This window comes from Triticum urartu, chromosome 5A (assembly GCF_056163025.1).
Source record: "Triticum urartu cultivar PI428250 chromosome 5A, HENAU_Tu73, whole genome shotgun sequence".
In the NCBI taxonomy this organism is placed as follows: Eukaryota; Viridiplantae; Streptophyta; class Magnoliopsida; order Poales; family Poaceae; genus Triticum; species Triticum urartu.
Window position 1 is genome coordinate 21611667 of NC_141877.1, and position 9712 is coordinate 21621378.

Below are 9712 nucleotides of genomic sequence, written 5' to 3' on the forward strand. Positions count from 1 at the left end.
AAAGAAAAAAAGAGTTGTGCAGATAAAACACATTCAGAGAATGGACGGAAAGGACTGGGTGGCGCCAAGTAAAGAAATGAACCTTTCAGTTTCCTTTTTTGATCTAGATAACACATACATGCAATTCTTGAGATCTTATTATATTGATGCATCATGTGAGAAAGAAACTAAAATGCCATCACAGGCAACACACAACAATATAATGCCATTGACAGAAGCATCTTGTTGCATGGCAACATAAGGTAAAACAATAGAAATTGCTGCACGTTACAAGTGGCGGCGTGCCTTTGATGCCTCCCTTTAACCGTGCGGCGAGTCCGAGAGGAGCACACTCACCTCATCCATTGTGTGGTTCATAAAAATACGTACATTTAGATGAGTCATTACGGACGACAATGACACTTCGGGACACGCCGTCGGTGAAGATGACAGAGATGACCTTGGTCTGGAGGTCCCTGATGGCAGCCCTGGTCCCCTCAATGGTGAACGGCTCCACATCGTTGGCATCCTGTGTCCTCAGCTGCACGCACTTCTTCTCGTAGGATAGCCGGACGCGCTGCCCTGCCTGCAAATGCACTCCAGTTCATATTCTTTGGCTTGAATTAAGCCCACGCAGTACCCAAGAGAACCATTTGATAAGCAAGTTCTAATATCAAGTCAATGATAATTAAAAAAATAAAAACTCCATCCGTCCCAAAATTCTTGTCTTAGATTTGTCTAGATACGGATGTACCTAATACTAAAACATGACTTGATACATTGAGAAATCTAAGACAAAAATTTTGGGACGGAGGGAGTATGATGGTGCCTTTAGGTGTATTTGACAACGAATAATAAGGAATTTTAAGTAGAAGTACTCGGTAACAAGCCATCATCAGCTACAAAGTAATGCTAGAACTGTCATTGCCATATAAAAAGGATCAGGTGTATTTCCAATAAGAATTACTTCTATTTCATTTGTCAAGAAGTAGAACTGAAGATGGGAATACCTCTTATATCGCATATTTCTTCACCGAAGTGTTGTAGCATGCAATGCAAGCAAGACGTAGTTGATCTCCTTACACCAAAAGTTCAACAAATCAGTTTGCAAACAAAGAATTTGAGATAAAGTTCCAACTAATATGGTATAACCTTTTGTTATTTAACACAAGAATAAAAGAAAAATGATATCCGCATGAACAACAGCAGAAGAGAAAGCCTAAAATGTTTTCTTCAAACTAATGACCCAAAGTACTAAAGTAACCTCTAAAATTCTTCTTGCACAACTGAATTGTCCTATCTTGTAACCGCAAAAAGAACAATGACAATATCGACTATACCTTGCCTACAATATGATATCAAATATGGCTAGGACCATACATAATTACCAACATTAAAATCTTGGAGTGGTCACTCTCATGATATCTGTTGCACAACACATAACTGATTTAAAGCTTGAGGCAAAAATTGATAGTATATATGAAATATTAAGACTACATAGCTGATTTATCTGGACATCAGTATGTACAGAAGTTGTCATATATAAAACATACAGAATGAGAATAATAGCTATTAATCTCAAAACTTAATCAACAAACACAAACACGGTAATGCTAGCTAGTACCCTAGAAATAAATAGTGGTATTCAAGATGGGATGGGACTCGTCATCAAATGGATCTATAAATGCATCATGGATGACCGGCCTCGCTCTTCTTGTTTAATGAGACAGAAGTTCAGATTCTGAAACTACATGGGCACTTGTTTAGTTCAGTGCAAGACAAAAGTAACAATCCATTCAGCAAAAGCCAATCCGAGGTAGTACACCTTATCTATCTATCTATCCTTGTTTTACTCGCACACAAAATCTACATATCCCCTTTTTCTTTTGAGAGAATTCTGTTTCCACCTTGTTGATCGACACAGGGTCTACATGTACGAATCTGGTTTGTGCGGCTTAGTAAAACAAATAAATTTAGATGGCCACATGCTAAGGATTTTTCACAGATAATTAATATCTGATTGATATTTGGAACCCTATCTAAAATACAGGAAATCAGATGAGTCAGTTTCACACCTTACTCTCTTCTAACGCAAAAAACACTAAAATAGATCTTTGTACCTTCGATTAACACTGAACCATTATTTATACTAATAAAGCATTTTCGTTCAAAAATAGACCATTGTATTTGTAAAAATACAATGGCGCATCAGTTTTACTTATGCAAGGCCTAGCTGTTATGCTGAAGCATAGTCTAATCAGACTGATGAAGGTAACGTGCGGCAAGCTAACATTTTAATATAGTTCTCTAGCTAATGCTTCAATTCCAAACCTGGTTAAAAGAATCAATCCTTTGTAGCAGGGAGGGGATATGTTGCTCTGGCAAACCGTCCTAGCCTTGTGGCCCTCCTGAAAGACAATGGAACAAATATTAACATGTTTTCTATGAGGGCATTCATAGGTAAGATAAGGTTGACAAAAAAGCTTTAATTGTAGAAGATGGCATATGTACCCTTTTTAACACTCTAGCATAGCTCTACAAATCTAGTGAAAATAAAGCTCGACGGTATAATGTACTCACATTAAGGCTGGAAGGCAGGAAGCTCTGGTAACTTATCAAATAAAAGCAAACAAATTTAGTATTGTAAGATACAAATGTAGTGGACATAAACCTGACACCTAGTGTACCATGTTGACATAATAATAAGAAAAATAAGATAAATGGGAGAATCACCTCAAATGACACCTTACTCACAAGCTAACCAACAAGCGCATAAGCTGAATTTGTAGGAGGACGACAATGAGAAAGATAAGTAAGTCTCCAGAGGAGGTGTGCACCAAAACGAAGTTCAAGACAAAAACATAAATGGAGGAAGAGAAATGTGAGTGTGACCCTATCCATCACTCACATCTAACACACAGACTGAATATTCAAGTGTCATGTTAGTCACAGTAACTCAATACATTTATATTGAAAATAACAGAGCAAATGCAAGCAAGCTATCTAAGAATCAGGCAAACTCTATTTTATCTAATGAAGAGGATCTCTAATTAATTGTTTGAATTTTTCTGTAGGCTTTGATTGCCATGTTTGAAGCAATAACTAACACACAAGTGACTGGTATATCTCTCTTCTTCTTATCACCGGCCACTTCAATAATTCAATTCTTCAGAATAAAAATAACCAGATGTATGCATACCGAAACACATAGAAATACTACACAACAGCTTTTCCAAAAGGTAAACCATAATGCATACAAATGGGAGCGGAGAAAGTGATCATATACCTATGAACACATAAATACACTCTCTATAGCTTCTAGAAATATGTATCCCGAGTGGACGCCTTTGCTTTGATCAATTTTTTCAGTCCATCACAACTTCTTCAATTTTTCGTTGTAAACCCTACACGGAGCAAGCTTGCATAACTACGAAGTTATTTTGAAGCCACGAGAAAGGAAATAAATGTGAAAATTGACCATTTTCTTGCTTCTGATTTAAAGTTGGGAGTTTATGCATCTCATATTCTTTCCATTTGCCTTCCTTCAGCTAGTTAATATATACACACCGTTCAAGTCCTTGAAGAAACCACGAGCTTACAGAAAGAAGATCTACAAACAGTCAAAGAGTAACCTGAAGCACTTCCTTTTCACAAGTAACCTCCAAGGTCTAATGCATTTCTATTTTTCAATGGTGATTTTGCTCAATAAACCCAGAACTTTACACATTATTATGATGGTTTTGCATAGAATATATACTTCATATTTCTCCTTGCATAGAATATTAGTAAGTGGGCTTATTCATTGTAATATAGATAAATAGATAAGTAATAATCGCTTGAACTTTGAAACTCAAAAGTAAGGTGTTGATTAACATCCTTTGGGTAAAACACCATGAGAATAACAGTAAGTGGGCTTCGACCCAAAGGCATTTTTTCTCGCATCAATATCGAATCCAGTGCACTGATTGCCTTCTCTGTACCTATCTTTAGCATATTTGCTAGCCCTGAAATCTGTAGGGAATTTTTTAAGACGCAAACAATGATAAAAAAGCATGAAGCACAGTACAACGGAATTAGCTCACTCCTTCGTATGTCTCTGGTCAGTGTCAGAGCAATCTTCTTTAATTCCAAAGGCAAGTTCTTCTACAAAAATCATCATTGAAGCAATCATGTCAGAAATTCGTGAAACTGATTTGTAGTGTGTACAACAAAAGAACAAGGAAAAAAGGACCATAAATGAGCATCCAGCAACTGATTTTCATTCAAACGTCAGTGGCCAAATACTTCGTATCTGAGCGCCAAATGGCCACTTGAATGAATACAAATTTGAGAAAGGAACAGAAACATACCAGGAAACACTGGTACAACAGAAACAATGTCAGATATGTACCCACATCCGTCACAGATTAGAATGTATATTGCAGTTGCAGAGTTGTAAAACTAATTACTAAGGCTCAGATTAGAATGTATATTGTAGTTGCAGAGTTGTAAAACTAATTACTAAGGCTGCAAGGAAAAAAGGGAAATATTTTCATCAGTTCGACGGAAGATATTTCATCACCAAAATTAGTTCCATAAGACTATAGATCAACCTAGATGAAAGTAGGCAAACAAAGATATAATTGAATCAACACAAAGTAGTCTCTAATTTTTTTACTTTTAGAGTTGCATAAGTGGAGAACCGGATTGACATATTTTCTTCAGAAAATTCATATGGAGAAACCACAACGAAAGGGTTTTGGTCAAACAAACATCATGTCCAGCAATTCCTTTCATATAATAACTATTGGTGAGAAAAAAGTGAGCAAGTAAATTATAAATGACGAGAACAATTGCTAATTAAAGAACATGCAACCAATCTTATAACATGAGAGCTTACATCTTTTCCGAAGCCACAGTTGTTGTTGGGTTTGACCTCCTGAACCCGCTTCCTCAAGTAGTCCAGCTCAACTATCAACTTCTTGATCTCCTCGCATTTTTACTTATTCTCTTCTAATTATAACAGAGCTCGGTTACATCTACCATGTCCAACTAATACTCGATGCTTCACTACATTACGACTTTTGACAATCTACCAGCCAAAAAAACAATCTTATTTCTCAGTATGGTGATGAACTGAGCATTCCATAGCATCATATCATTCTGCTTTATTCAAACCGATATTGATTTGCATATATGAAAGTAGAATAGACAAACCGTAGAGCAACTGAATATTTGATGACTTTCTCAATGGTTCAGCACGTTGCAGAAGTACACTCTTTTTTTTGTGTGAATGATTCACAGAGTTCTGCTATGGGTATTATTCTTGACACTTTAGCTCAGGAGACAACTTTCTGACCTAAATCACTCATTTACGAAGTATGAACAATAAACACAGCCAGTGACAATCTAGTTTATGCCTTAAAAGCCCAATTCACATCTCAGAAGAGTTTGACCAAATATATACATACCTTCATTCGGTGAGAATGCAAGTTCTTTAGTGCCTCAGGAACATCCGGAAAAAAAAACTCCTTCCAATTCTTTCCATTCAAATCCAGTCCTCCATATATGACCCTGGAATTACATTAGAACATAACTCCATCGAATCAAAAGATATATGTTCCAGCACTGGAATGGAATATCAAAGGTGCAAGCACCTCCATCATGGATCGGTGGAGAAGAGGGGATCCTCGACGAGCTCCTCTCCTGGAGGCACGATGAGGATCTACGACGGCATGCTAGTCAAGGATGCCGCCTCGCCTCCAACTCACGCAGGTCGCGCACGCCCATATCGCGCACTACCGGCCACCGGTTCTCCAGACCGTGCCCGGCCGCCGCGCCGGCCTCTCTCTTCTCTGCACGTGACGGCCTTGGAGTCCACCCCCATGACGCGCTGATCTGGTCCACCATCTTCGACCGCTGCTGCACCTCCACTGCTTGCCGTTGACCTATTATGCGCGAGCCGGCGAGGTCCTTGTCCCTATAGCCGATGTGTAGGCACACAGCAGAAGACGAAGGCGATGATGAGGCGTGTCGGCGCAGATCTAGCTCCCCGTCGCGATGGCCGGTTAGCGGACGAGAGGGAGGCCGACAGCACAAAGCAGATGAGCGGGTGGGAAGAGGTGATGAGGGCCTCGGGGTGTGACGGAAGGACGGTAGACGGGCAGAGGAGGTGGCAAGGTTGGGGCAGAGGTAGGCGGCGGCGGCGGCAGAACTGGGGAAGACGAGAAGAAGCGTTTCCGGGGGAGAGCACGTGGACCGGCGAGATTTTTTGTGTGGGGACGCACAACAGGCCACTCTTTTCCTCCGTCTCCCAATCGCTTGTAGGATTTTCTTTTTGTCTCGTAGCTTTGCCTACGTGGACACAATGAGAGCACGCCCATTCCGCACACGTTAATCTCTATTTTTAATGGAGCAGTTGGTGGTCTTCGCCGGTCAATTTTCGTCCCACCTCCGCTGATTTTTTTCGTCCTAAAATAATCTACGAAATTTCGTAGGTTAACCAGGGACAACTCCCACCTCCCAGGTTTTTTTCCGTCCCACCTCCCATGGTTTTTTTGATACCTCGTCCCACCTCACACTAAGCCGCCACGAACCGCAAAAATCGCCTACCTTAGCCAAATCAACAAATCTCTCTCATTAATGTAATTTTCTTTAGGAAACAAATAATAGATTCTTTCCTACCTTAGCCAAATCAATGGATCTCTCCCATTAATGCAATTTGCTTTAGCAAACAAATAATAGATTCTTTCCTACCTTAGCCAAATCAACGGATCTCTCCCATTAATGCAATTTGCTTTAGCAAACAAATAATAGATTCTTTCTTACCTTAGCCAAATCAACGGATCTCTCTCATTAATGCAATTTGCTTTAGGAAACAAATAATAAATTTTCAGGAAACAAATAATCTCTAATTTCTAATCTCTAATCTCTAATCTCTACTCCTAATGAAGCAATTGGTGAATAGCCTGCGCGGTTTATTTTTGCTGGTTTATTTTCATCATCCTCCCACCTTCCTTTTATTTTCGTCATCCTCCCACCTACGAAGAAAAACCCACGAAAAAAATTCCACGACACGCACGCGCGAGCGAGTCGACCCTCCAGATCCCTTCGCCGCCAGCCCCCGACCTCCTCCCCGGCTCCCGGTGTCGGCCGCCCCCATCTCCTCCCCCGATCCTGGCTCGCCCCGCCCCCACCTTCTCCCTCACTCCCGGCGCCTCCCGACCCCCATCTTCTCCCTCACTCCCGGCGCCGCCCCCCACCTCCTCCCTCACTCCCGGCGCCGCTCGACCCCCAACCTCCCTAGATCCGCGTGTGTCGACGCCGGCTTCGCAGCGGCGCTTGATGTGGAGCGCGCCGGAGTAGAGGAGCGGGCCTTCTTCCTCACCTCACAGCGCTGTCCTCCTCCACGACCACGCAGCCGCAGCGGCGGAGGACCCGAATCCCTAGCCATTGGGTACGAATCCCTCCACTTCTCTCTCTCTGACCCACCACCGTCTCTTCTCCCCCCCCCCTCTAACCGTCTTCTCCATGACACAGGGCGACGCCATGGAAGGGCCAACAACACCAGCAGCTATGGACATGCAGGCTGCTGTCCTCCCTGATGCATCATGCGCGCAGGCCACAAGGAGGGAAGAACACTGCTCTGCTACTTCCTGGGTCGCCATGGAAGGTACTGGAGTAATACAGATAAGATAAAACTGCAACTTACTGGAGTTATGCTCCATGTTATGCTTGCTGCAACTTACTGGAGTAATTCAGTCAAGATAAAACTGCAGAAATCTCAAACTTTAGCATGGACTGAATAATGTTGATGCATAATTCAGGCAAGTTCAGTTACAAATTTTGTTAGTATTGTTACTGGATCATTCAGAGGTGAAGCAACTTTCGGTATTTTTTACAGCACAATCTGTTCTTGTATTTCCTAATCTTGGTTGTTCACTTGCTTTCATTCACAGGGTAAAGAGGTCAACCTCTTCCAATACACAATTGTTGAGGTATGTATCGATGTCTAAATGTTAAAAAAGAACCAGGTTACACCATATGGTTTAGGTTGCTCACATTGGTTGCTGACCAGGTGTTCAAAAATCTTAGTGAGAGAGGACATTGACGGTGCGAGAATGGAAGACAACAAGTTTTGTGTGTGTGTGTGTGCATTACTGAAACGTCGCACGACATGTGAGTCTACATCTAACTTCCTTTCAATTTTCTATTGGAAATATTTCTTTAGAAAATTTCTGTTGGACACTTATCTTCTCTTTGTTTATCGTTGATTGGAACAGGGTGAAAGTTATGGAATTTTTGCTTTAACCGCCTGGACGAAGATGATAGGGCTAACCGGCTAACAAAGATGCATTCAAGGTAAGCCATGCCTCTGGTATGCTTGCTTAACATGTGAAATCCATAAGACAATTCTTTCGAGTTGCGACCTGCATTGTGGTGTCTCTGTTCATCAAGTTCCGAGCACCAGCTCCAGTGAAATTAGGTGTTCATCCTGCCATACTCCTAGGTGGCTTTCTTTGGCCTGTTTCTTATTGTGTATTTAGTGGTTATGCACAAGCCTCATCATCTAATATTTCTGCAGTAATTACTGAAAACAATTTGAGGACAAAGCTTTGATTGTTGTTGTAGTTGAAGATTCAGAGTTGCAAGGCAGGCACAGTTAACAAGGATAAGAAATTGTAGAAGATTTATCAAATCAGACATGGGCTTGGTTATGCACTGAATCATTGTGGGGGATCTGAGGTAATCAGACCATACACCCAAACTTAAATTTTACTTGCTTTTAAATGTTTAGGAGGCAGATGATGTTTGATATGCTAGACTAAAGTACGCACCTTTTAAGAGTATATCACTGATACTCCAGTCACCAATAAATTCGGAAGTGCGTACTGCCTGGATTATTGGAGCTCATTTTAGCTCTAAGAGTTCTTTTTTATCTCTTTTACATTCTGGTAAACATGTGGGTGAATAACAGTTAGAAATTGTTCTATATGTACACGGGAATTCTAATAGAACTGATGCTTGAAATGATAAAAAGTTCTATAATATTTGTTAGCCGAGCACTGGAAAAGCTCACTCCTGACACCAGATCACCATCGCCGACGTATATACTTTTTCGTAACAGAGTCCACATGTTTACTCATGTTCTCTGTTTTTTGTTATTTCGGGGAAGGTTGTTAGGAGCCCATCTCTTCTGCAGCCCTGGAGAAAGAGAGCTAGATATAGTGGTACTTGCTAGCGTTTTAATGGACACCTCCTTTTGGCCTTTTTTAGTTTCTCTAATAATTAGCTAAGAGACTTCAGTGAGTGAGATTTTTTTGGTCCCTCCCTTTTTCTGTGTCTTTTGGAGTTTTGCTTTGTGGTGAAAGGAGGATAGAGATACTCAACAGGGGCTGCCCTCTTCCTCGTCCGAACAAGATCCCCAAGAGCCTGTACCCACTTGTATGTACTCTGCACATGTGAACTCGACATGTTGTCTCTTGCTGCTTCTGAAGCTGAACTGAACTGAAGCTTAAACTGTATGTGCAGGAGAAGAGCTCGATGAGCTGCACGGCCTCACACATGAGGAGCAGGAGGCCCAGGGAGGAGGAGTCGTTTGTTTACAGTAGGAAGATTGGCTTATGACCTGGTGCATACCTGCATGGTATTTTCAGTAGAGATGATTCAAAATCAAATCAGCTGTTTGTTAAGGTGGTGTTGCCTGCTGCGGTTTTACTATATTGTGAATTTCTGATTGTGTGCAAAGGGGACA

The 9712-nt window shown here is 41.2% G+C and overlaps 1 long non-coding RNA gene across 18 annotated transcripts; it reads right to left on the reverse strand.

Annotated features, from left to right (window-relative positions):
• Window positions 1–69: 69 nt before the first annotated feature.
• LOC125507208 (uncharacterized) lies at window positions 70–6247 on the reverse strand. 18 transcript variants are annotated; one of them, XR_015603820.1, is made up of 7 exons: window positions 5616–6247; window positions 3266–5532; window positions 2713–2756; window positions 2560–2590; window positions 2311–2387; window positions 990–1726; window positions 70–565 (listed from the first exon to the last, which is right to left on the reverse strand). It is a non-coding gene; the product is annotated as an uncharacterized LOC125507208 (long non-coding RNA). The 18 variants fall into 18 exon arrangements; XR_015603814.1 differs by having other exon boundaries at window positions 990–2387; XR_015603815.1 differs by having other exon boundaries at window positions 990–4122; window positions 4859–4968; window positions 5430–5532.
• Window positions 6248–9712: the final 3465 nt, after the last annotated feature.